The sequence below is a fragment of the Camelus bactrianus genome, chromosome 23, assembly GCF_048773025.1.
Source record: "Camelus bactrianus isolate YW-2024 breed Bactrian camel chromosome 23, ASM4877302v1, whole genome shotgun sequence".
NCBI lineage: Eukaryota > Metazoa > Chordata > Mammalia > Artiodactyla > Camelidae > Camelus > Camelus bactrianus.
The window spans coordinates 36,014,139-36,041,996 of record NC_133561.1 but is presented as its reverse complement, the minus strand read 5'-3'; positions in this window follow the sequence as shown (position 1 = coordinate 36,041,996).

Here is a 27,858-nt window from a genome sequence, read left to right as displayed (position 1 = left end):
GATAAGTGTATTTGAAAGCCGTCCTTCACCTAGCTTGTTGGGAACACAAAGTTTCTTTTCAGTTGCAAACTCCACTCCATACATATATATGGGGAGGTACTAGCTCCAACTCGGTTTTACAGTGAAAACTGCAGGAAAATCAAACCGCACTAGGAAACAGACTGAGAAACCAGAGTAAAAGTTTCTCCTGCAAACCGTTCCCTTGGTGCTAGATGAACGAACGTCTCTCCACATGCTCAGTTCTGAGAGATGACTGTGTGTGAAAGCCGTACTTCACCTAGCTTGTTGGGAACACAAAGTTTCTTTTCAGTTGCAAACTCCACTCCATACATATATATGGGGAGGTACTAGCTCCAACTCGGTTTTACAGTGAAAACTGCAGGAACTTCAAACCGGCACTAGGAAACAGACTGAGAAACCAGAGTAAAAGTTTCTCCTGCAACCCGTTCCCTTGGTGCTAGATGAACGAACGTCTCTCCACTTGCTCAGTTCTGAGAGATATATGTGTTTGGTAGCCGTCCTTCACCAAACTTGTTGGGAACACAAAGTTTCTTTTCAGTTGCAAACACCACTCCATACATATATATGTGGAGGTACTAGCTCCAACTCGTTTTTACAGTGAAAATTCCAAGAACTTCAAACCGGTACTAGGAAACAGACTGAGAAACCATAGTAAAAGTTTCTCCTGCAACCCGTTCCCTTGGTGCTAGATGAACGAACGTCTGTCCACATGCTCAGTTCTGAGAGATAAGGGTGTGTGAAAGCCGTCCTTCACCTAGCTTGTTGGGAACACAAAGTTTCTTTTCAGTTGCAAACTCCACTCCATACATATTTATGGGGAGGTGCTAGCTCCAACTCGGTTTTACAGTGAAAACTGCAGGAACTTCAAACCGGCACTAGGAAACAGACTGAGAAACCAGAGTAAAAGTTTCTCCTGCAACCCGTTCCCTTGGTGATAGATGAACGAACGTCTCTCCGCATGCTAGGTTCTGAGAGATATGTGAGTGTGAAAGCCGTCCTTCACCTAGCTTGTTGGGAACACAAAGTTTCTTTTAAGTTGCAAACTCCACTCCATAAATATATATGGGGAGGTACTAGCTCCAACTCGGTTTTACAGTGAAAACTGCAGGAAATTCAAACCGGCACTAGGAAACAGACTGAGAAACCAGAGTAAATGTTTCTCCTGCAACCCGTTCCCTTGGTGCTAGATGAACGAACGTCTCTCCACATGCTCAGTTCTGAGTGATAAATGTGTGTGAAAGCCGTCCTTCAACTGGCTTGTTGGGAACACAAAGTATCTTTTCAGTTGCAAACTCCACTCGATACATATATATGGGGAGGTACTAGCTCCAACTCGGTTTACAGTGAAAACTGCAGGAACTTCAAACCGGCACTAGGAAACAGACTGAGAAACCAGAGTAAAAGTTTCTCCTGCAACCCGTTCCCTTGGTGCTAGATGAACGAACGTCTGTCCACATGCTCAGTTCTGAGAGATATGTGTGTGTGAAAGCCGTCCTTCACCTAGCTTGTTGGGAACACAAAGTTTCTTTTCAGTTGCAAACTCCACTCCATACATATATATGGGGAGGTACTAGCTCCAACTCTGTTTTGCAGTGAAAACTGCAGGATCTTCAAACCGACACTAGGAAACAGACTGAGAAACCAGAGTAAAAGTTTCTCCTGCAACCCGTTCCCTTGGTGCTAGATGAACGAACGTCTCTCCACATGCTCAGTTCTGAGAGATAAGTGTGTGTGAAAGCCGTCCTTCACCTAGCTTGTTGGGAAAACAAAGTTTCTTTTCAGTTGCAAACTCCACTCCATACATATATATGGGGAGGTACTAGCTCCAACTCGGTTTTACAGTGAAAACTGCAGGAACTTCAAACCGGCCCTAGGAAACAGACTGAGAAACCAGAGAAAAAGTTTCTCCTGCAACCCGTTCCCTTGGTGCTAGATGAACGAACGTCTCTCCACATGCTCAGTTCTGAGAGATAAGTGTGTGTGAAAGCCGTCCTTCACCTAGCTTGTTGGGAACACAAAGTTTCTTTTCAGTTGCAAACTCCACTCCATACATATATATGGGGAGGTACTAGCTCCAACTCGGTTTTACAGTGAAAATTGCAGGAACTTCAAACCGGCACTAGGAAACAGACTGAGAATCCAGAGTAAAAGTTTCTCCTGCAACCCGTTCCCTTGTTGCTAGATGAACGAACGTCTCTACGCATGCTCAGTTCTGAGAGATAAGTGTGTGTGAAAGCCGTCCTTCACCTAGCTTGATGGGAACACAAAGTTTTTTTCAGTTGAATACTCCACTCCATACATATATATGGGGAGGTACTAGCTCCAACTCGGTTTTACAGTGAAAACTGCAGGAACTTCAAACCGGCCCTAGGAAACAGACTGAGAAACCAGAGTAAAAGTTTCTCCTGCAACCCGTTCCCTTGGTGCTAGATGAACGAACGTCTCTCCACATGCTCAGTTCTGAGAGATAAGTGTATTTGAAAGCCGTCCTTCACCTAGCTTGTTGGGAACACAAAGTTTCTTTTCAGTTGCAAACTCCACTCCATACATATATATGGGGAGGTACTAGCTCCAACTCGGTTTTACAGTGAAAACTGCAGGAAAATCAAACCGCACTAGGAAACAGACTGAGAAACCAGAGTAAAAGTTTCTCCTGCAAACCGTTCCCTTGGTGCTAGATGAACGAACGTCTCTCCACATGCTCAGTTCTGAGAGATGACTGTGTGTGAAAGCCGTACTTCACCTAGCTTGTTGGGAACACAAAGTTTCTTTTCAGTTGCAAACTCCACTCCATACATATATATGGGGAGGTACTAGCTCCAACTCGGTTTTACAGTGAAAACTGCAGGAACTTCAAACCGGCACTAGGAAACAGACTGAGAAACCAGAGTAAAAGTTTCTCCTGCAACCCGTTCCCTTGGTGCTAGATGAACGAACGTCTCTCCACTTGCTCAGTTCTGAGAGATATATGTGTTTGGTAGCCGTCCTTCACCAAACTTGTTGGGAACACAAAGTTTCTTTTCAGTTGCAAACACCACTCCATACATATATATGTGGAGGTACTAGCTCCAACTCGTTTTTACAGTGAAAATTCCAGGAACTTCAAACCGGTACTAGGAAACAGACTGAGAAACCATAGTAAAAGTTTCTCCTGCAACCCGTTCCCTTGGTGCTAGATGAACGAACGTCTGTCCACATGCTCAGTTCTGAGAGATAAGGGTGTGTGAAAGCCGTCCTTCACCTAGCTTGTTGGGAACACAAAGTTTCTTTTAAGTTGCAACCTCCACTCCATAAATATATATGGGGAGGTACTAGCTCCAACTCGGTTTTACAGTGAAAACTGCAGGAAATTCAAACCGGCACTAGGAAACAGACTGAGAAACCAGAGTAAATGTTTCTCCTGCAACCCGTTCCCTTGGTGCTAGATGAACGAACGTCTCTCCACATGCTCAGTTCTGAGTGATAAATGTGTGTGAAAGCCGTCCTTCAACTGGCTTGTTGGGAACACAAAGTTTCTTTTCAGTTGCAAACTCCACTCCATACATATATATGGGGAGGTACTAGCTCCAACTCGGTTTTACAGTGAAAATTGCAGGAACTTCAAACCGGCACTAGGAAACAGACTGAGAATCCAGAGTAAAAGTTTCTCCTGCAACCCGTTCCCTTGTTGCTAGATGAACGAACGTCTCTACGCATGCTCAGTTCTGAGAGATAAGTGTGTGTGAAAGCCGTCCTTCACCTAGCTTGATGGGAACACAAAGTTTTTTTCAGTTGAATACTCCACTCCATACATATATATGGGGAGGTACTAGCTCCAACTCGGTTTTACAGTGAAAACTGCAGGAACTTCAAACCGGCCCTAGGAAACAGACTGAGAAACCAGAGTAAAAGTTTCTCCTGCAACCCGTTCCCTTGGTGCTAGATGAACGAACGTCTCTCCACATGCTCAGTTCTGAGAGATAAGTGTATTTGAAAGCCGTCCTTCACCTAGCTTGTTGGGAACACAAAGTTTCTTTTCAGTTGCAAACTCCACTCCATACATATATATGGGGAGGTACTAGCTCCAACTCGGTTTTACAGTGAAAACTGCAGGAAAATCAAACCGCACTAGGAAACAGACTGAGAAACCAGAGTAAAAGTTTCTCCTGCAAACCGTTCCCTTGGTGCTAGATGAACGAACGTCTCTCCACATGCTCAGTTCTGAGAGATGACTGTGTGTGAAAGCCGTACTTCACCTAGCTTGTTGGGAACACAAAGTTTCTTTTCAGTTGCAAACTCCACTCCATACATATATATGGGGAGGTACTAGCTCCAACTCGGTTTTACAGTGAAAACTGCAGGAACTTCAAACCGGCACTAGGAAACAGACTGAGAAACCAGAGTAAAAGTTTCTCCTGCAACCCGTTCCCTTGGTGCTAGATGAACGAACGTCTCTCCACTTGCTCAGTTCTGAGAGATATATGTGTTTGGTAGCCGTCCTTCACCAAACTTGTTGGGAACACAAAGTTTCTTTTCAGTTGCAAACACCACTCCATACATATATATGTGGAGGTACTAGCTCCAACTCGTTTTTACAGTGAAAATTCCAAGAACTTCAAACCGGTACTAGGAAACAGACTGAGAAACCATAGTAAAAGTTTCTCCTGCAACCCGTTCCCTTGGTGCTAGATGAACGAACGTCTGTCCACATGCTCAGTTCTGAGAGATAAGGGTGTGTGAAAGCCGTCCTTCACCTAGCTTGTTGGGAACACAAAGTTTCTTTTCAGTTGCAAACTCCACTCCATACATATTTATGGGGAGGTGCTAGCTCCAACTCGGTTTTACAGTGAAAACTGCAGGAACTTCAAACCGGCACTAGGAAACAGACTGAGAAACCAGAGTAAAAGTTTCTCCTGCAACCCGTTCCCTTGGTGATAGATGAACGAACGTCTCTCCGCATGCTAGGTTCTGAGAGATATGTGAGTGTGAAAGCCGTCCTTCACCTAGCTTGTTGGGAACACAAAGTTTCTTTTAAGTTGCAAACTCCACTCCATAAATATATATGGGGAGGTACTAGCTCCAACTCGGTTTTACAGTGAAAACTGCAGGAAATTCAAACCGGCACTAGGAAACAGACTGAGAAACCAGAGTAAATGTTTCTCCTGCAACCCGTTCCCTTGGTGCTAGATGAACGAACGTCTCTCCACATGCTCAGTTCTGAGTGATAAATGTGTGTGAAAGCCGTCCTTCAACTGGCTTGTTGGGAACACAAAGTATCTTTTCAGTTGCAAACTCCACTCGATACATATATATGGGGAGGTACTAGCTCCAACTCGGTTTACAGTGAAAACTGCAGGAACTTCAAACCGGCACTAGGAAACAGACTGAGAAACCAGAGTAAAAGTTTCTCCTGCAACCCGTTCCCTTGGTGCTAGATGAACGAACGTCTGTCCACATGCTCAGTTCTGAGAGATATGTGTGTGTGAAAGCCGTCCTTCACCTAGCTTGTTGGGAACACAAAGTTTCTTTTCAGTTGCAAACTCCACTCCATACATATATATGGGGAGGTACTAGCTCCAACTCTGTTTTGCAGTGAAAACTGCAGGATCTTCAAACCGACACTAGGAAACAGACTGAGAAACCAGAGTAAAAGTTTCTCCTGCAACCCGTTCCCTTGGTGCTAGATGAACGAACGTCTCTCCACATGCTCAGTTCTGAGAGATAAGTGTGTGTGAAAGCCGTCCTTCACCTAGCTTGTTGGGAAAACAAAGTTTCTTTTCAGTTGCAAACTCCACTCCATACATATATATGGGGAGGTACTAGCTCCAACTCGGTTTTACAGTGAAAACTGCAGGAACTTCAAACCGGCCCTAGGAAACAGACTGAGAAACCAGAGAAAAAGTTTCTCCTGCAACCCGTTCCCTTGGTGCTAGATGAACGAACGTCTCTCCACATGCTCAGTTCTGAGAGATAAGTGTGTGTGAAAGCCGTCCTTCACCTAGCTTGTTGGGAACACAAAGTTTCTTTTCAGTTGCAAACTCCACTCCATACATATATATGGGGAGGTACTAGCTCCAACTCGGTTTTACAGTGAAAATTGCAGGAACTTCAAACCGGCACTAGGAAACAGACTGAGAATCCAGAGTAAAAGTTTCTCCTGCAACCCGTTCCCTTGTTGCTAGATGAACGAACGTCTCTACGCATGCTCAGTTCTGAGAGATAAGTGTGTGTGAAAGCCGTCCTTCACCTAGCTTGATGGGAACACAAAGTTTTTTTCAGTTGAATACTCCACTCCATACATATATATGGGGAGGTACTAGCTCCAACTCGGTTTTACAGTGAAAACTGCAGGAACTTCAAACCGGCCCTAGGAAACAGACTGAGAAACCAGAGTAAAAGTTTCTCCTGCAACCCGTTCCCTTGGTGCTAGATGAACGAACGTCTCTCCACATGCTCAGTTCTGAGAGATAAGTGTATTTGAAAGCCGTCCTTCACCTAGCTTGTTGGGAACACAAAGTTTCTTTTCAGTTGCAAACTCCACTCCATACATATATATGGGGAGGTACTAGCTCCAACTCGGTTTTACAGTGAAAACTGCAGGAAAATCAAACCGCACTAGGAAACAGACTGAGAAACCAGAGTAAAAGTTTCTCCTGCAAACCGTTCCCTTGGTGCTAGATGAACGAACGTCTCTCCACATGCTCAGTTCTGAGAGATGACTGTGTGTGAAAGCCGTACTTCACCTAGCTTGTTGGGAACACAAAGTTTCTTTTCAGTTGCAAACTCCACTCCATACATATATATGGGGAGGTACTAGCTCCAACTCGGTTTTACAGTGAAAACTGCAGGAACTTCAAACCGGCACTAGGAAACAGACTGAGAAACCAGAGTAAAAGTTTCTCCTGCAACCCGTTCCCTTGGTGCTAGATGAACGAACGTCTCTCCACTTGCTCAGTTCTGAGAGATATATGTGTTTGGTAGCCGTCCTTCACCAAACTTGTTGGGAACACAAAGTTTCTTTTCAGTTGCAAACACCACTCTATACATATATATGTGGAGGTACTAGCTCCAACTCGTTTTTACAGTGAAAATTCCAGGAACTTCAAACCGGTACTAGGAAACAGACTGAGAAACCATAGTAAAAGTTTCTCCTGCAACCCGTTCCCTTGGTGCTAGATGAACGAACGTCTGTCCACATGCTCAGTTCTGAGAGATAAGGGTGTGTGAAAGCCGTCCTTCACCTAGCTTGTTGGGAACACAAAGTTTCTTTTCAGTTGCAAACTCCACTCCATACATATTTATGGGGAGGTGCTAGCTCCAACTCGGTTTTACAGTGAAAACTGCAGGAACTTCAAACCGGCACTAGGAAACAGACTGAGAAACCAGAGTAAAAGTTTCTCCTGCAACCCGTTCCCTTGGTGATAGATGAACGAACGTCTCTCCGCATGCTAGGTTCTGAGAGATATGTGAGTGTGAAAGCCGTCCTTCACCTAGCTTGTTGGGAACACAAAGTTTCTTTTAAGTTGCAAACTCCACTCCATAAATATATATGGGGAGGTACTAGCTCCAACTCGGTTTTACAGTGAAAACTGCAGGAAATTCAAACCGGCACTAGGAAACAGACTGAGAAACCAGAGTAAATGTTTCTCCTGCAACCCGTTCCCTTGGTGCTAGATGAACGAACGTCTCTCCACATGCTCAGTTCTGAGTGATAAATGTGTGTGAAAGCCGTCCTTCAACTGGCTTGTTGGGAACACAAAGTATCTTTTCAGTTGCAAACTCCACTCGATACATATATATGGGGAGGTACTAGCTCCAACTCGGTTTACAGTGAAAACTGCAGGAACTTCAAACCGGCACTAGGAAACAGACTGAGAAACCAGAGTAAAAGTTTCTCCTGCAACCCGTTCCCTTGGTGCTAGATGAACGAACGTCTCTCCACTTGCTCAGTTCTGAGAGATATATGTGTTTGGTAGCCGTCCTTCACCAAACTTGTTGGGAACACAAAGTTTCTTTTCAGTTGCAAACACCACTCCATACATATATATGTGGAGGTACTAGCTCCAACTCGGTTTTACAGTGAAAATTCCAGGAACTTCAAACCGGTACTAGGAAACAGACTGAGAAACCATAGTAAAAGTTTCTCCTGCAACCCGTTCCCTTGGTGCTAGATGAACAAACGTCTCTCCACATGCTCACTTCTGACAGATAAGTGTGTGTGAAAGTCGTCCTTCACCTAGCTTGTTGGGAACACAAAGTTTCTTTTCAGTTGCAAACTCCACTCCATACATATTTATGGGGAGGTACTAGCTCCAACTCGGTTTTACAGTGAAAACTGCAGGAACTTCAAACCGGCACCAGGAAACAGACTGAGAAACCAGAGTAAAAGTTTCTCCTGCAACCCGTTCCCTTGGTGATAGATGAACGAACGTCTCTCCGCATGCTAGGTTCTGAGAGATATGTGAGTGTGAAAGCCGTCCTTCACCTAGCTTGTTGGGAACACAAAGTTTCTTTTCAGTTGCAAACACCAAACATATATAAGGGGAGGTACTAGCTCCAACTCGGTTTTACAGTGAAAACTGCAGGAACTTCAAACCGGCACTAGGAAACAGACTGAGAAACCAGAGTAAAAGTTTCTCCTGCAACCCGTTCCCTTGGTGCTAGATGAACGAATGTCTCTCCACCTGCTCAGTTCTGAGAGATATGTGTGTTTGGTAGCCGTCCTTAACCTAGCTTGTTGGGAACACAAAGTTTTTTTCAGTTGCAAACTCCATTCCATACATATATATGGGGAGGTAATAGCTCCATCTCGGTTTTACAGTGAAACCTGCAGGAACTTCAAACAGGCACTAGGAAACACACTGAGAAACCAGTGTAAAAGTTTCTCCTGCAACCCGTTCCCTTGGTGCTAGATGAACGAACGTCTCTCCACTTGCTCAGTTCTGAGAGATATGTGTGTTTGGTAGCCGTCCTTCACCTAACTTGTTGGGAACACAAAGTTTCTTTTCAGTTGCAAACTCCACTCCTTACATATATATGGGGAGGTACTAGCTCCAACTCGGTTTTAAAGTGAAAACTGCAGGAACCTCAAACCGGCACTAGGAAACAGACTGCGAAACCAGAGTAAAAGTTTCTCCTGCAACCCGTTCCCTTGGTGCTAAATGAACGAACGTCTCTCCACATGCTCAGTTCTGAGAGATAAGTGTGTGTGAAAGCCGTACTTCACCTAGCTTGTTGGAAACACAAAGTTTCTTTTCAGTTGCAAACTCCAAAAATATATATGGGGAGGTATTAGCTCCAACTCGGTTTTACAGTGAAAACTGCAGGAACTTCAAACCGGCACTAGGAAACAGACGGCGAAACCAGAGTAAAAGTTTCTCCTGCAACCCGTTCCCTTGGTGCTAGATGAACGAACGTCTCTCCACATGCTCAGTTCTGAGAGATAAGTGTGTGTGAAAGCCGTCCTTCAACTGGCTTGTTGGGAACACAAAGTTTCTTTTCAGTTGCAAAATCCACTCCATACATATATATGGTGAGGTACTAGCTCCAACTCGATTTTACAGTGAAAACTGCAGGAACTTCAAACCGGCACTAGGAAACAGACTGAGAAAACAGAGTAAAAGATTCTCCTGCAACCCGTTCCCTTGGTGCTAGATGAACGAACGTCTCTCCACATGCTCACTTCTGACAGATAAGTGTGTGTGAAAGCCGTCCTTAATTTAGCTTGTTGGGAACACAAAGTTTCTTTTCAGTTGCAAAATCCACTCCATACATATATATGGGGAGGTACTAGCTCCAACTCGGTTTTACAGTGAAAACTGCAGGAACTTCAAACTGGCACTAGGAAACAGACTGAGAAACCAGAGTAAAAGATTCTCCTGCAACCCGTTCCCTTGGTGCTAGATGAACGAACGTCTCTCCACCTGCTCAGTTCTGAGAGATAAGTGTGTGTGATAGCCGTCCTTCACCTAGCTTGTTGGGAAAACAAAGATTCTTTTCAGTTGCAAACTCCACTCCATACATATATATATGGGGAGGTAATAGCTCCAACTCGGTTTTACAGTTAAAACTGCAGGAACTTCAAACCGGCACTAGGAAACAGACTGAGAAACCAGAATAAAAGTTTCTCCTGCAACCCGTTCCCTTGGTGCAAGATGAACGGAAGTCTCTCCAATTGCTCAGTTCTCAGAGATGACTGTGTGTGAAAGCCGTACTTCAACTAGCTTGTTGGGAACACAAAGTTTCTTTTCAGTTGCAAACTCCACTCCATACATATATATGGGGAGGTACTAGCTCCAACTCGGTTTTACAGTGAAAACTGCAGGAACTTCAAACCGGCACTAGGAAACAGACTGAGAAACCATAGTAAAAGTTTCCCCTGCAACCCGTTCCCTTGGTGCTAGATGAATGAACGTCTCTCCACAAGCTCAGTTCTGAGAGATAAGTGTGTGTGAAAGCCATCCTTCACCTAGCTTGTTGGGAACACAAAGTTTCTTTTCAGTTGCAAACTCCACTCCATACATATATATGGGGAGGTACTAGCTCCAACACGGTTTTACAGTGAAAACTGCAGGAACTTCAAACCGGCACTAGGAAACAGACTGAGAAACCAGAGTTAAAGTTTCTCCTAAAACCCATTCCCTTGGTGCTAGATGAACGAACGTCTCTACGCATGCTAGGTTCTGAGAGATATGTGAGTGTGAAAGCCGAACTTCACCTAGCTTGTTGGGAACACAAAGTTTCTTTTCAGTTGCAAACTCCACTCCATACATATATATGGGGAGGTACTAGCTCCAACTCGGTTTTACAGTGAAAACTGCAGGAACTTCAAACCGGCACTAGGAAACAGACTGAGAATCCAGAGTAAAAGTTTCTCCTGCAACCCGTTCCCTTGGTGCTAGATGAACGAACGTCTCTCCACATGCTCAGATCTGAGAGATAAGTGTGTGTGAAAACCGTCCTTCATATAGCTTGTTGGGAACACAAAGTTTCTTTTCAGTTGCAAACTCCATTCCATGCATATATATGGGGAGGTACTAGCTCCAACTCGGTTTTACAGTGAAAACTGCAGGAACTTCAAACCGGCCCTAGGAAACAGACTGAGAAACCAGAGTAAAAGTTTCTCCTGCAACCCGTTTCCTTGGTGCTAGATGAACGAACGTCTCTCCACATGCTCAGTTCTGAGAGATAAGTGTATTTGAAAGCCGTCCTTCACCTAGCTTGATGGGAACACAAAGTTTCTTTTCAGTTGCAAACTCCACTCCATACATATATATGGGGAGGTACTAGCTCCAACTCGGTTTTACAGTGAAAACTGCAGGAAAATCAAACCGCACTAGGAAACAGACTGAGAAACCAGAGTTAAAGTTTCTCCTAAAACCCATTCCCTTGGTGCTAGATGAACGAACGTCTCTACGCATGCTAGGTTCTGAGAGATATGTGAGTGTGAAAGCCGAACTTCACCTAGCTTGTTGGGAACACAAAGTTTCTTTTCAGTTGCAAACTCCACTCCATACATATATATGGGGAGGTACTAGCTCCAACTCGGTTTTACAGTGAAAACTGCAGGAACTTCAAACCGGCCCTAGGAAACAGACTGAGAAACCAGAGAAAAAGTTTCTCCTGCAACCCGTTCCCTTGGTGCTAGATGAACGAACGTCTCTCCACATGCTCAGTTCTGAGAGATAAGTGTGTGTGAAAGCCGTCCTTCACCTAGCTTGTTGGGAACACAAAGTTTCTTTTCAGTTGCAAACTCCACTCCATACATATATATGGGGAGGTACTAGCTCCAACTCGGTTTTACAGTGAAAATTGCAGGAACTTCAAACCGGCACTAGGAAACAGACTGAGAATCCAGAGTAAAAGTTTCTCCTGCAACCCGTTCCCTTGTTGCTAGATGAACGAACGTCTCTACGCATGCTCAGTTCTGAGAGATAAGTGTGTGTGAAAGCCGTCCTTCACCTAGCTTGATGGGAACACAAAGTTTTTTTCAGTTGAATACTCCACTCCATACATATATATGGGGAGGTACAAGCTCCAACTCGGTTTTACAGTGAAAACTGCAGGTACTTCAAACCGGCCCTAGGAAACAGACTGAGAAACCAGAGTAAAAGTTTCTCCTGCAACCCGTTCCCTTGGTGCTAGATGAACGAACGTCTCTCCACATGCTCAGTTCTGAGAGATAAGTGTATTTGAAAGCCGTCCTTCACCTAGCTTGTTGGGAACACAAAGTTTCTTTTCAGTTGCAAACTCCACTCCATACATATATATGGGGAGGTACTAGCTCCAACTCGGTTTTACAGTGAAAACTGCAGGAAAATCAAACCGCACTAGGAAACAGACTGAGAAACCAGAGTAAAAGTTTCTCCTGCAAACCGTTCCCTTGGTGCTAGATGAACGAACGTCTCTCCACATGCTCAGTTCTGAGAGATGACTGTGTGTGAAAGCCGTACTTCACCTAGCTTGTTGGGAACACAAAGTTTCTTTTCAGTTGCAAACTCCACTCCATACATATATATGGGGAGGTACTAGCTCCAACTCGGTTTTACAGTGAAAACTGCAGGAACTTCAAACCGGCACTAGGAAACAGACTGAGAAACCAGAGTAAAAGTTTCTCCTGCAACCCGTTCCCTTGGTGCTAGATGAACGAACGTCTCTCCACTTGCTCAGTTCTGAGAGATATATGTGTTTGGTAGCCGTCCTTCACCAAACTTGTTGGGAACACAAAGTTTCTTTTCAGTTGCAAACACCACTCCATACATATATATGTGGAGGTACTAGCTCCAACTCGTTTTTACAGTGAAAATTCCAGGAACTTCAAACCGGTACTAGGAAACAGACTGAGAAACCATAGTAAAAGTTTCTCCTGCAACCCGTTCCCTTGGTGCTAGATGAACGAACGTCTGTCCACATGCTCAGTTCTGAGAGATAAGGGTGTGTGAAAGCCGTCCTTCACCTAGCTTGTTGGGAACACAAAGTTTCTTTTCAGTTGCAAACTCCACTCCATACATATTTATGGGGAGGTGCTAGCTCCAACTCGGTTTTACAGTGAAAACTGCAGGAACTTCAAACCGGCACTAGGAAACAGACTGAGAAACCAGAGTAAAAGTTTCTCCTGCAACCCGTTCCCTTGGTGATAGATGAACGAACGTCTCTCCGCATGCTAGGTTCTGAGAGATATGTGAGTGTGAAAGCCGTCCTTCACCTAGCTTGTTGGGAACACAAAGTTTCTTTTAAGTTGCAAACTCCACTCCATAAATATATATGGGGAGGTACTAGCTCCAACTCGGTTTTACAGTGAAAACTGCAGGAAATTCAAACCGGCACTAGGAAACAGACTGAGAAACCAGAGTAAATGTTTCTCCTGCAACCCGTTCCCTTGGTGCTAGATGAACGAACGTCTCTCCACATGCTCAGTTCTGAGTTATAAATGTGTGTGAAAGCCGTCCTTCAACTGGCTTGTTGGGAACACAAAGTATCTTTTCAGTTGCAAACTCCACTCGATACATATATATGGGGAGGTACTAGCTCCAACTCGGTTTACAGTGAAAACTGCAGGAACTTCAAACCGGCACTAGGAAACAGACTGAGAAACCAGAGTAAAAGTTTCTCCTGCAACCCGTTCCCTTGGTGCTAGATGAACGAACGTCTCTCCACTTGCTCAGTTCTGAGAGATATATGTGTTTGGTAGCCGTCCTTCACCAAACTTGTTGGGAACACAAAGTTTCTTTTCAGTTGCAAACACCACTCCATACATATATATGTGGAGGTACTAGCTCCAACTCGGTTTTACAGTGAAAATTCCAGGAACTTCAAACCGGTACTAGGAAACAGACTGAGAAACCATAGTAAAAGTTTCTCCTGCAACCCGTTCCCTTGGTGCTAGATGAACAAACGTCTCTCCACATGCTCACTTCTGACAGATAAGTGTGTGTGAAAGTCGTCCTTCACCTAGCTTGTTGGGAACACAAAGTTTCTTTTCAGTTGCAAACTCCACTCCATACATATTTATGGGGAGGTACTAGCTCCAACTCGGTTTTACAGTGAAAACTGCAGGAACTTCAAACCGGCACCAGGAAACAGACTGAGAAACCAGAGTAAAAGTTTCTCCTGCAACCCGTTCCCTTGGTGATAGATGAACGAACGTCTCTCCGCATGCTAGGTTCTGAGAGATATGTGAGTGTGAAAGCCGTCCTTCACCTAGCTTGTTGGGAACACAAAGTTTCTTTTCAGTTGCAAACACCAAACATATATAAGGGGAGGTACTAGCTCCAACTCGGTTTTACAGTGAAAACTGCAGGAACTTCAAACCGGCACTAGGAAACAGACTGAGAAACCAGAGTAAAAGTTTCTCCTGCAACCCGTTCCCTTGGTGCTAGATGAACGAATGTCTCTCCACCTGCTCAGTTCTGAGAGATATGTGTGTTTGGTAGCCGTCCTTAACCTAGCTTGTTGGGAACACAAAGTTTTTTTCAGTTGCAAACTCCATTCCATACATATATATGGGGAGGTAATAGCTCCATCTCGGTTTTACAGTGAAACCTGCAGGAACTTCAAACAGGCACTAGGAAACACACTGAGAAACCAGTGTAAAAGTTTCTCCTGCAACCCGTTCCCTTGGTGCTAGATGAACGAACGTCTCTCCACTTGCTCAGTTCTGAGAGATATGTGTGTTTGGTAGCCGTCCTTCACCTAACTTGTTGGGAACACAAAGTTTCTTTTCAGTTGCAAACTCCACTCCTTACATATATATGGGGAGGTACTAGCTCCAACTCGGTTTTAAAGTGAAAACTGCAGGAACCTCAAACCGGCACTAGGAAACAGACTGCGAAACCAGAGTAAAAGTTTCTCCTGCAACCCGTTCCCTTGGTGCTAAATGAACGAACGTCTCTCCACATGCTCAGTTCTGAGAGATAAGTGTGTGTGAAAGCCGTACTTCACCTAGCTTGTTGGAAACACAAAGTTTCTTTTCAGTTGCAAACTCCAAAAATATATATGGGGAGGTATTAGCTCCAACTCGGTTTTACAGTGAAAACTGCAGGAACTTCAAACCGGCACTAGGAAACAGACGGCGAAACCAGAGTAAAAGTTTCTCCTGCAACCCGTTCCCTTGGTGCTAGATGAACGAACGTCTCTCCACATGCTCAGTTCTGAGAGATAAGTGTGTGTGAAAGCCGTCCTTCAACTGGCTTGTTGGGAACACAAAGTTTCTTTTCAGTTGCAAAATCCACTCCATACATATATATGGTGAGGTACTAGCTCCAACTCGATTTTACAGTGAAAACTGCAGGAACTTCAAACCGGCACTAGGAAACAGACTGAGAAAACAGAGTAAAAGATTCTCCTGCAACCCGTTCCCTTGGTGCTAGATGAACGAACGTCTCTCCACATGCTCACTTCTGACAGATAAGTGTGTGTGAAAGCCGTCCTTAATTTAGCTTGTTGGGAACACAAAGTTTCTTTTCAGTTGCAAAATCCACTCCATACATATATATGGGGAGGTACTAGCTCCAACTCGGTTTTACAGTGAAAACTGCAGGAACTTCAAACTGGCACTAGGAAACAGACTGAGAAACCAGAGTAAAAGATTCTCCTGCAACCCGTTCCCTTGGTGCTAGATGAACGAACGTCTCTCCACCTGCTCAGTTCTGAGAGATAAGTGTGTGTGATAGCCGTCCTTCACCTAGCTTGTTGGGAAAACAAAGATTCTTTTCAGTTGCAAACTCCACTCCATACATATATATATGGGGAGGTAATAGCTCCAACTCGGTTTTACAGTTAAAACTGCAGGAACTTCAAACCGGCACTAGGAAACAGACTGAGAAACCAGAATAAAAGTTTCTCCTGCAACCCGTTCCCTTGGTGCAAGATGAACGGAAGTCTCTCCAATTGCTCAGTTCTCAGAGATGACTGTGTGTGAAAGCCGTACTTCAACTAGCTTGTTGGGAACACAAAGTTTCTTTTCAGTTGCAAACTCCACTCCATACATATATATGGGGAGGTACTAGCTCCAACTCGGTTTTACAGTGAAAACTGCAGGAACTTCAAACCGGCACTAGGAAACAGACTGAGAAACCATAGTAAAAGTTTCCCCTGCAACCCGTTCCCTTGGTGCTAGATGAATGAACGTCTCTCCACAAGCTCAGTTCTGAGAGATAAGTGTGTGTGAAAGCCATCCTTCACCTAGCTTGTTGGGAACACAAAGTTTCTTTTCAGTTGCAAACTCCACTCCATACATATATATGGGGAGGTACTAGCTCCAACACGGTTTTACAGTGAAAACTGCAGGAACTTCAAACCGGCACTAGGAAACAGACTGAGAAACCAGAGTTAAAGTTTCTCCTAAAACCCATTCCCTTGGTGCTAGATGAACGAACGTCTCTACGCATGCTAGGTTCTGAGAGATATGTGAGTGTGAAAGCCGAACTTCACCTAGCTTGTTGGGAACACAAAGTTTCTTTTCAGTTGCAAACTCCACTCCATACATATATATGGGGAGGTACTAGCTCCAACTCGGTTTTACAGTGAAAACTGCAGGAACTTCAAACCGGCACTAGGAAACAGACTGAGAATCCAGAGTAAAAGTTTCTCCTGCAACCCGTTCCCTTGGTGCTAGATGAACGAACGTCTCTCCACATGCTCAGATCTGAGAGATAAGTGTGTGTGAAAACCGTCCTTCATATAGCTTGTTGGGAACACAAAGTTTCTTTTCAGTTGCAAACTCCATTCCATGCATATATATGGGGAGGTACTAGCTCCAACTCGGTTTTACAGTGAAAACTGCAGGAACTTCAAACCGGCCCTAGGAAACAGACTGAGAAACCAGAGTAAAAGTTTCTCCTGCAACCCGTTTCCTTGGTGCTAGATGAACGAACGTCTCTCCACATGCTCAGTTCTGAGAGATAAGTGTATTTGAAAGCCGTTCTTCACCTAGCTTGATGGGAACACAAAGTTTCTTTTCAGTTGCAAACTCCACTCCATACATATATATGGGGAGGTACTAGCTCCAACTCGGTTTTACAGTGAAAACTGCAGGAAAATCAAACCGCACTAGGAAACAGACTGTGAAACCAGAGTTAAAGTTTCTCCTAAAACCCATTCCCTTGGTGCTAGATGAACGAACGTCTCTACGCATGCTAGGTTCTGAGAGATATGTGAGTGTGAAAGCCGAACTTCACCTAGCTTGTTGGGAACACAAAGTTTCTTTTCAGTTGCAAACTCCACTCCATACATATATATGGGGAGGTACTAGCTCCAACTCGGTTTTACAGTGAAAACTGCAGGAACTTCAAACCGGCACTAGGAAACAGACTGAGAATCCAGAGTAAAAGTTTCTCCTGCAACCCGTTCCCTTGGTGCTAGATGAACGAACGTCTCTCCACATGCTCAGATCTGAGAGATAAGTGTGTGTGAAAACCGTCCTTCATATAGCTTGTTGGGAACACAAAGTTTCTTTTCAGTTGCAAACTCCATTCCATGCATATATATGGGGAGGTACTAGCTCCAACTCGGTTTTACAGTGAAAACTGCAGGAATTTCAAACCGGCCCTAGGAAACAGACTGAGAAACCAGAGTAAAAGTTTCTCCTGCAACCCGTTCCCTTGGTGCTAGATGAACGAACGTCTCTCCACATGCTCAGTTCTGAGAGATAAGTGTATTTGAAAGCCGTCCTTCACCTAGCTTGTTGGGAACACAAAGTTTCTTTTCAGTTGCAAACTCCACTCCATACATATATATGGGGAGGTACTAGCTCCAACTCGGTTTTACAGTGAAAACTGCAGGAAAATCAAACCGCACTAGGAAACAGACTGAGAAACCAGAGTAAAAGTTTCTCCTGCAAACCGTTCCCTTGGTGCTAGATGAACGAACGTCTCTCCACATGCTCAGTTCTGAGAGATGACTGTGTGTGAAAGCCGTACTTCACCTAGCTTGTTGGGAACACAAAGTTTCTTTTCAGTTGCAAACTCCACTCCATACATATATATGGGGAGGTACTAGCTCCAACTCGGTTTTACAGTGAAAACTGCAGGAACTTCAAACCGGCACTAGGAAACAGACTGAGAAACCAGAGTAAAAGTTTCCCCTGCAACCCGTTCCCTTGGTGCTAGATGAACGAACGTCTCTCCACATGCTCAGTTCTGAGAGATAAGTGTGTGTGAAAGCCGTCCTTCACCTAGCTTGTTGGGAACACAAAGTTTCTTTTCAGTTGCAAACTCCATTCCATGCATATATATGGGGAGGTACTAGCTCCAACTCGGTTTTACAGTGAAAACTGCAGGAACTTCAAACCGGCCCTAGGAAACAGACTGAGAAACCAGAGAAAAAGTTTCTCCTGCAACCCGTTCCCTTGGTGCTTGATGAACGAACGTCTCTCCACTTGCTCAGTTCTGAGAGATATGTGTGTTTTGTAGCCGTCCTTCACCTAACTTGTTGGGAACACAAAGTTTCTTTTCAGTTGCAAACTCCACTCCTTACATATATATGGGGAGGTACTAGCTCCAACTCGGTTTTAAAGTGAAAACTGCAGGAACCTCAAACCGGCACTAGGAAACAGACTGCGAAACCAGAGTAAAAGTTTCTCCTGCAACCCGTTCCCTTGGTGCTAAATGAACGAACGTCTCTCCACATGCTCAGTTCTGAGAGATAAGTGTGTGTGAAAGCCGTACTTCACCTAGCTTGTTGGAAACACAAAGTTTCTTTTCAGTTGCAAACTCCAAAAATATATATGGGGAGGTATTAGCTCCAACTCGGTTTTACAGTGAAAACTGCAGGAACTTCAAAGCGGCACTAGGAAACAGACGGCGAAACCAGAGTAAAAGTTTCTCCTGCAACCCGTTCCCTTGGTGCTAGATGAACGAACGTCTCTCCACATGCTCAGTTCTGAGAGATAAGTGTGTGTGAAAGCCGTCCTTCAACTGGCTTGTTGGGAACACAAAGTTTCTTTTCAGTTGCAAAATCCACTCCATACATATATATGGTGAGGTACTAGCTCCAACTCGATTTTACAGTGAAAACTGCAGGAACTTCAAACCGGCACTAGGAAACAGACTGAGAAACCAGAGTAAAAGATTCTCCTGCAACCCGTTCCCTTGGTGCTAGATGAACGAACGTCTCTCCACCTGCTCAGTTCTGACAGATAAGTGTGTGTGAAAGCCGTCCTTAATTTAGCTTGTTGGGAACACAAAGTTTCTTTTCAGTTGCAAAATCCACTCCATACATATATATGGGGAGGTACTAGCTCCAACTCGGTTTTACAGTGAAGCCTGCAGGAACTTCAAACTGGCACTAGGAAACAGACTGAGAAACCAGAGTAAAAGATTCTCCTGCAACCCGTTCCCTTGGTGCTAGATGAACGAACGTCTCTCCACCTGCTCAGTTCTGAGAGATAAGTGTGTGTGAAAGCCGTCCTTCACCTAGCTTGTTGGGAAAACAAAGATTCTTTTCAGTTGCAAACTCCACTCCATACATATATATATGGGGAGGTAATAGCTCCAACTCGGTTTTACAGTTAAAACTGCAGGAACTTCAAACCGGCACTAGGAAACAGACTGAGAAACCAGAATAAAAGTTTCTCCTGCAACCCGTTCCCTTGGTGCAAGATGAACGGAAGTCTCTCCAATTGCTCAGTTCTCAGAGATGACTGTGTGTGAAAGCCGTACTTCAACTAGCTTGTTGGGAACACAAAGTTTCTTTTCAGTTGCAAACTCCACTCCATACATATATATGGGGAGGTACTAGCTCCAACTCGGTTTTACAGTGAAAACTGCAGGAACTTCAAACCGGCACTAGGAAACAGACTGAGAAACCATAGTAAAAGTTTCCCCTGCAACCCGTTCCCTTGGTGCTAGATGAATGAACGTCTCTCCACAAGCTCAGTTCTGAGAGATAAGTGTGTGTGAAAGCCATCCTTCACCTAGCTTGTTGGGAACACAAAGTTTCTTTTCAGTTGCAAACTCCACTCCATACATATATATGGGGAGGTACTAGCTCCAACACGGTTTTACAGTGAAAACTGCAGGAACTTCAAACCGGCACTAGGAAACAGACTGAGAAACCAGAGTTAAAGTTTCTCCTAAAACCCATTCCCTTGGTGCTAGATGAACGAACGTCTCTACGCATGCTAGGTTCTGAGAGATATGTGATTGTGAAAGCCGAACTTCACCTAGCTTGTTGGGAACACAAAGTTTCTTTTCAGTTGCAAACTCCACTCCATACATATATATGGGGAGGTACTAGCTCCAACTCGGTTTTACAGTGAAAACTGCAGGAACTTCAAACCGGCACTAGGAAACAGACTGAGAATCCAGAGTAAAAGTTTCTCCTGCAACCCGTTCCCTTGGTGCTAGATGAACGAACGTCTCTCCACATGCTCAGATCTGAGAGATAAATGTGTGTGAAAACCGTCCTTCATATAGCTTGTTGGGAACACAAAGTTTCTTTTCAGTTGCAAACTCCATTCCATGCATATATATGGGGAGGTACTAGCTCCAACTCGGTTTTACAGTGAAAACTGCAGGAACTTCAAACCGGCCCTAGGAAACAGACTGAGAAACCAGAGTAAAAGTTTCTCCTGCAACCCGTTTCCTTGGTGCTAGATGAACGAACGTCTCTCCACATGCTCAGTTCTGAGAGATAAGTGTATTTGAAAGCCGTCCTTCACCTAGCTTGTTGGGAACACAAAGTTTCTTTTCAGTTGCAAACTCCACTCCATACATATATATGGGGAGGTACTAGCTCCAACTCGGTTTTACAGTGAAAACTGCAGGAAAATCAAACCGCACTAGGAAACAGACTGAGAAACCAGAGTTAAAGTTTCTCCTAAAACCCATTCCCTTGGTGCTAGATGAACGAACGTCTCTACGCATGCTAGGTTCTGAGAGATATGTGAGTGTGAAAGCCGAACTTCACCTAGCTTGTTGGGAACACAAAGTTTCTTTTCAGTTGCAAACTCCACTCGATATATATATATGGGGTGGTACTAGCTCCAACTCGGTTTTACAGTGAAAACTGCAGGAACTTCAAACCGGCACTAGGAAACAGACTGAGAATCCAGAGTAAAAGTTTCTCCTGCAACCCGTTCCCTTGGTGCTAGATGAACGAACGTCTCTCCACATGCTCAGATCTGAGAGATAAGTGTGTGTGAAAACCGTCCTTCATATAACTTGTTGGGAACACAAAGTTTCTTTTCAGTTGCAAACTCCATTCCATGCATATATATGGGGAGGTACTAGCTCCAACTCGGTTTTACAGTGAAAACTGCAGGAATTTCAAACCGGCCCTAGGAAACAGACTGAGAAACCAGAGTAAAAGTTTCTCCTGCAACCCGTTCCCTTGGTGCTAGATGAACGAACGTCTCTCCACATGCTCAGTTCTGAGAGATAAGTGTATTTGAAAGCCGTCCTTCACCTAGCTTGTTGGGAACACAAAGTTTCTTTTCAGTTGCAAACTCCACTCCATACATATATATGGGGAGGTACTAGCTCCAACTCGGTTTTACAGTGAAAACTGCAGGAAAATCAAACCGCACTAGGAAACAGACTGAGAAACCAGAGTAAAAGTTTCTCCTGCAAACCGTTCCCTTGGTGCTAGATGAACGAACGTCTCTCCACATGCTCAGTACTGAGAGATGACTGTGTGTGAAAGCCGTACTTCACCTAGCTTGTTGGGAACACAAAGTTTCTTTTCAGTTGCAAACTCCACTCCATACATATATATGGGGAGGTACTAGCTCCAACTCGGTTTTACAGTGAAAACTGCAGGAACTTCAAACCGGCACTAGGAAACAGACTGAGAAACCAGAGTAAAAGTTTCCCCTGCAACCCGTTCCCTTGGTGCTAGATGAACGAACGTCTCTCCACATGCTCAGTTCTGAGAGATAAGTGTGTGTGAAAGCCGTCCTTCACCTAGCTTGTTGGGAACACAAAGTTTCTTTTCAGTTGCAAACTCCATTCCATGCATATATATGGGGAGGTACTAGCTCCAAATCGGTTTTACAGTGAAAACTGCAGGAACTTCAAACCGGCCCTAGGAAACAGACTGAGAAACCAGAGAAAAAGTTTCTCCTGCAACCCGTTCCCTTGGTGCTAGATGAATGAACGTCTCTCCACATGCTCAGTTCTGAGAGATAATTGTGTGTGAAAGCCGTCCTTCACCTAGCTTGTTGGGAACACAAAGTTTCTTTTCAGTTGCAAACTCCACTCCATACATATATATGGGGAGGTACTAGCTCCAACTCGGTTTTACAGTGAAAATTGCAGGAACTTCAAACCGGCACTAGGAAACAGACTGAGAATCCAGAGTAAAAGTTTCTCCTGCAACCCGTTCCCTTGTTGCTAGATGAACGAACGTCTCTACGCATGCTCAGTTCTGAGAGATAAGTGTGTGTGAAAGCCGTCCTTCACCTAGCTTGATGGGAACACAAAGATTTTTTCAGTTGAATACTCCACTCCATACATATATATGGGGAGGTACTAGCTCCAACTCGGTTTTACAGTGAAAACTGCAGGAACTTCAAACCGGCACTAGGAAACAGACTGAGAAACCAGAGTAAAAGTTTCTCCTGCAACCCGTTCCCTTGGTGCTAGATGAACGAACGTCTGTCCACATGCTCAGTTCTGAGAGATAAGTGTGTGTGAAAGCCGTCCTTCACCTAGCTTGTTGGGAACACAAAGTTACTTTTCAGTTGCAAACTCCAAACATATATATGGGGAGGTATTAGCTCCAACTCGGTTTTACAGTGAAAACTGCAGGAATTTCAAACCGGCACTAGGAAACAGACTGAGAAACCAGAGTAAAAGTTTCTCCTGCAACCCGTTCCCTTGGTGCTAGATGAACGAACGTCTGTCCACATGCTCAGTTCTGAGAGATAAGTGTGTGTGAAAGCCGTCCTTCACCTAGCTTGTTGGGAACACAAAGTTTCTTTTCAGTTGCAAACTCCACTCCATACATATATACGGGGAGGTACTAGCTCCAACTCTGTTTTGCAGTGAAAACTGCAGGAACTTCAAACCGACACTAGGAAACAGACTGAGAAACCAGAGTAAAAGTTTCTCCTGCAACCCGTTCCCTTGGTGCTAGATGAACGAACGTGTCTCCACATGCTCAGTTCTGAGAGATAAGTGTGTGTGAAAGCCGTCCTTCACCTAGCTTGTTGGGAACACAAAGTTTCTTTTCAGTTGCAAACTCCACTCCATACATATATATGGGGAGGTACTAGCTCCAACTCGGTTTTACAGTGAAAACTGCAGGAACTTCAAACCGGCCCTAGGAAACAGACTGAGAAACCAGAGAAAAAGTTTCTCCTGCAACCCGTTCCCTTGGTGCTAGATGAACGAACGTCTCTCCACATGCTCAGTTCTGAGAGATAAGTGTGTGTGAAAGCCGTCCTTCACCTAGCTTGTTGGGAACACAAAGTTTCTTTTCAGTTGCAAACTCCACTCCATACATATATATGGGGAGGTACTAGCTCCAACTCGGTTTTACAGTGAAAATTGCAGGAACTTCAAACCGGCACTAGGAAACAGACTGAGAATCCAGAGTAAAAGTTTCTCCTGCAACCCGTTCCCTTGTTGCTAGATGAACGAACGTCTCTACGCATGCTCAGTTCTGAGAGATAAGTGTGTGTGAAAGCCGTCCTTCACCTAGCTTGATGGGAACACAAAGTTTTTTTCAGTTGAATACTCCACTCCATACATATATATGGGGAGGTACTAGCTCCAACTCGGTTTTACAGTGAAAACTGCAGGAACTTCAAACCGGCCCTAGGAAACAGACTGAGAAACCAGAGTAAAAGTTTCTCCTGCAACCCGTTCCCTTGGTGCTAGATGAACGAACGTCTCTCCACATGCTCAATTCTGAGAGATAAGTGTATTTGAAAGCCGTCCTTCACCTAGCTTGTTGGGAACACAAAGTTTCTTTTCAGTTGCAAACTCCACTCCATACATATATATGGGGAGGTACTAGCTCCAACTCGGTTTTACAGTGAAAACTGCAGGAAAATCAAACCGCACTAGGAAACAGACTGAGAAACCAGAGTAAAAGTTTCTCCTGCAAACCGTTCCCTTGGTGCTAGATGAACGAAAGTCTCTCCACATGCTCAGTTCTGAGAGATGTCTGTGTGTGAAAGCCGTACTTCACCTAGCTTGTTGGGAACACAAAGTTTCTTTTCAGTTGCAAACTCCACTCCATACATATATATGGGGAGGTACTAGCTCCAACTCGGTTTTACAGTGAAAACTGCAGGAACTTCAAACCGGCACTAGGAAACAGACTGAGAAACCAGAGTAAAAGTTTCCCCTGCAACCCGTTCCCTTGGTGCTAGATGAACGAACGTCTGTCCACATGCTCAGTTCTGAGAGATAAGTGTGTGTGAAAGCCGTACTTCACCTAGCTTGTTGGGAACACAAAGTTACTTTTCAGTTGCAAACTCCACTCCATACATATATATGGGGAGGTACTAGCTCAAACTCGGTTTTACAGTGAAAATTGCAGGAACTTCAAACCGGCACTAGGAAACAGACTGAGAAACCAGAGTAAAAGTTTCCCCTGCAACCCGTTCCCTTGGTGCTAGATGAACGAACGTCTCTCCACATGCTCAGTTCTGAGAGATAAGTGTGTGTGAAAGCCATCCTTCACCTAGCTTGTTGGGAACACAAAGTTTCTTTTCAGTTGCAAACTCCACTCCATACATATATATGGGGAGTTACTAGCTCCAACTCGGTTTTACAGTGAAAACTGCAGGAACTTCAAACCGGCACTAGGAAACAGACTGAGAATCCAGAGTAAAAGTTTCTCCTGCAACCCGTTCCCTTGGTTCTAGATGAACGAACGTCTCTCCACATGCTCAGATCTGAGAGATAAGTGTGTGTGAAAGCCGTCCTTCATATAGCTTGTTGGGAACACAAAGTTTCTTTTCAGATGCAAACTCCATTCCATGCATATATATGGGGAGGTACTAGCTCCAACTCGGTTTTACAGTGAAAACTGCAGGAACTTCAAACCGGCCCTAGGAAACAGACTGAGAAACCAGAGAAAAAGTTTCTCCTGCAACCCGTTCCCTTGGTGCTAGATGAACGAACGTCTCTCCACATGCTCAGTTCTGAGAGATAAGTGTGTGTGAAAGCCGTCCTTCACCTAGCTTGTTGGGAACACAAAGTTTCTTTTCAGTTGCAAACTCCACTCCATACATATATATGGGGAGGTACTAGCTCCAACTCGGTTTTACAGTGAAAACTGCAGGAACTTCAAACCGGCACTAGGAAACAGACTGAGAAACCAGAGTAAAAGTTTCTCCTGCAACCCGTTCCCTTGGTGCTAGATGAACGAACGTCTGTCCACATGCTCAGTTCTGAGAGATAAGTGTGTGTGAAAGCCGTCCTTCACCTAGCTTGTTGGGAACACAAAGTTACTTATCAGTTGCAAACTCCAAACATATATATGGGGAGGTATTAGCTCCAACTCGGTTTTACAGTGAAAACTGCAGGAACTTCAAACCGGCACTAGGAAACAGACTGAGAAACCAGAGTAAAAGTTTCTCCTGCAACCCGTTCCCTTGGTGCTAGATGAACGAACGTCTGTCCACATGCTCAGTTCTGAGAGATAAGTGTGTGTGAAAGCCGTCCTTCACCTAGCTTGTTGGGAACACAAAGTTTCTTTTCAGTTGCAAACTCCACTCCATACATATATATGGGGAGGTACTAGCTCCAACTCTGTTTTGCAGTGAAAACTGCAGGAACTTCAAACCGACACTAGGAAACAGACTGAGAAACCAGAGTAAAAGTTTCTTCTGCAACCCGTTCCCTTGGTGCTAGATGAACGAACGTCTCTCCACATGCTCAGTTCTGAGAGATAAGTGTGTGTGAAAGCCGTACTTCACCTAGCTTGTTGGGAACACAAAGTTTCTTTTCAGTTGCAAACTCCACTCCATACATATATATGGGGAGGTACTAGCTCCAACTCGGTTTTACAGTGAAAACTGCAGGAACTTCAAACCGGCACTAGGAAACAGACTGAGAAACCAGAGTAAAAGTTTCTCCTGCAACCCGTTCCTTGGTGCTAGATGAACGAACGTCTCTCCACCTGCTCAGTTCTGAGAGATAAGTGTGTGTGAAAGCCGTCCTTCACCTAGCTTGTTGGGAACACAAAGTTTTTTTCAGTTGCAAACTCCACTCCATAAATATATATGGGGAGGTACTAGCTCCAACTCGGTTTTACAGTGAAAACTGCAGGAACTTCAAACCGGCACTAGGAAACGGACTGAGAAACCAGAGTAAAAGTTTCTCCTTCAACCCGTTCCCTTGGTGTTAAATGAACGAACGTCTCTCCACATGCTCAGATCTCAGAGATAAGTGTGTGTGAAAGCCATCCTTCACCTAGCTTGTTTTGAACACCAAGTTTCTTTTCATTTGCAAACTACATTCCATGCATATATATGGGGAGGTACTAGCTCCAACTCGGTTTTACAGTGAAAACTGCAGGAACTTCAAACCGGCACTAGGAAACAGACTGAGAAACCAGAGTAAAAGTTTCTCCTCCAACCCGTTCCCTTGGTGCTAGATGAACGAACGTCTCTCCACTTGCTCAGTTCTGAGTGATATGTGTGTTTGGTAGCCGTCCTTCACCTAACTTGTTGGGAACACAAAGTTTCTTTTCAGTTGCAAACTCCACTCCTTACATATATATGGGGAGGTACTAGCTCCAACTCGATTTTACAGTGAAAACTGCAGGAACTTCAAACCGGCACTAGGAAACATACTGCGAAACCAGAGTAAAAGTTTCTCCTGCAACCCGTTCCCTTGGTGCTAGATGAACGAACGTCTCTCCACATGCTCAGTTCTGAGAGATAAGTGTGTTAAAGCCGTCATTCACCTAGCTTGTTGGGAACACAAAGTTTATTTTCAGTTGCAAACTCCAAACATATATATGGGGAGGTATTAGCTCCAACTCGGTTTTACAGTGAAAATTGCAGGAACTTCAAACCGGCACTAGGAAACAGACTGAGAATCCAGAGTAAAAGTTTCTCCTGCAACCCGTTCCCTTGGTGCTAGATGAACGAACGTCTGTCCACATGCTCAGTTCTGAGAGATAAGTGTGTGTGAAAGCCGTCCTTCACCTAGCTTGTTGGGAACACAAAGTTTCTTTTCAGTTGCAAACCCCACTCCATACATATATATGGAGAGGTACTAGCTCCAACTCGGTTTTACAGTGAAAACTGCAGGAACTTCAAACCGGCTCTAGGAAACAGACTGAGAAACCAGAATAAAAGTTTCTCCTGCAACCCGTTCCCTTGGTGCTAGATGAACGAACGTCTCTCCACATGCTCAGTTCTGAGAGATAAGTGTGTGTGAAAGCCTTCCTTCACCTAGCTTGTTGGGAACACAAAGTTTCTTTTCAGTTGCAACCTCCACTCCATACATATATATGGGGAGTTACTTGCTCCAACTCGGTTTTACAGTGAAAACTGCAGGAACTTCAAACCGGCACTAGGAAACAGACAGAGAAACCAGAGTAAAAGTTTCTCCTGCAACCCGTTCCCTTGGTGCTAGATGAACGAACGTCTCTCCACCTGCTCAGTTCTGAGAGATAAGTGTGTGTGAAAGCCGTCCTTCACATAGCTTGTTGGGAACACAAAGTTTTTTTCTGTTGCAAACTCCACTCCATACATATATATGGGGAGGTACTAGCTCCAACTCGGTTTTACAGTGAAAACTGCAGGAACTTCAAACCGGCACTAGGAAACAGACTGAGAAACCAGAGTAAAAGTTTCTCCTGCAACCCGTTCCCTTGGTGTAAGATGAACGAAAGTCTCTCCACTTGCTCAGTTCTGAGAGATATGTGTGTTTGGTAGCCGTCCTTCACCTA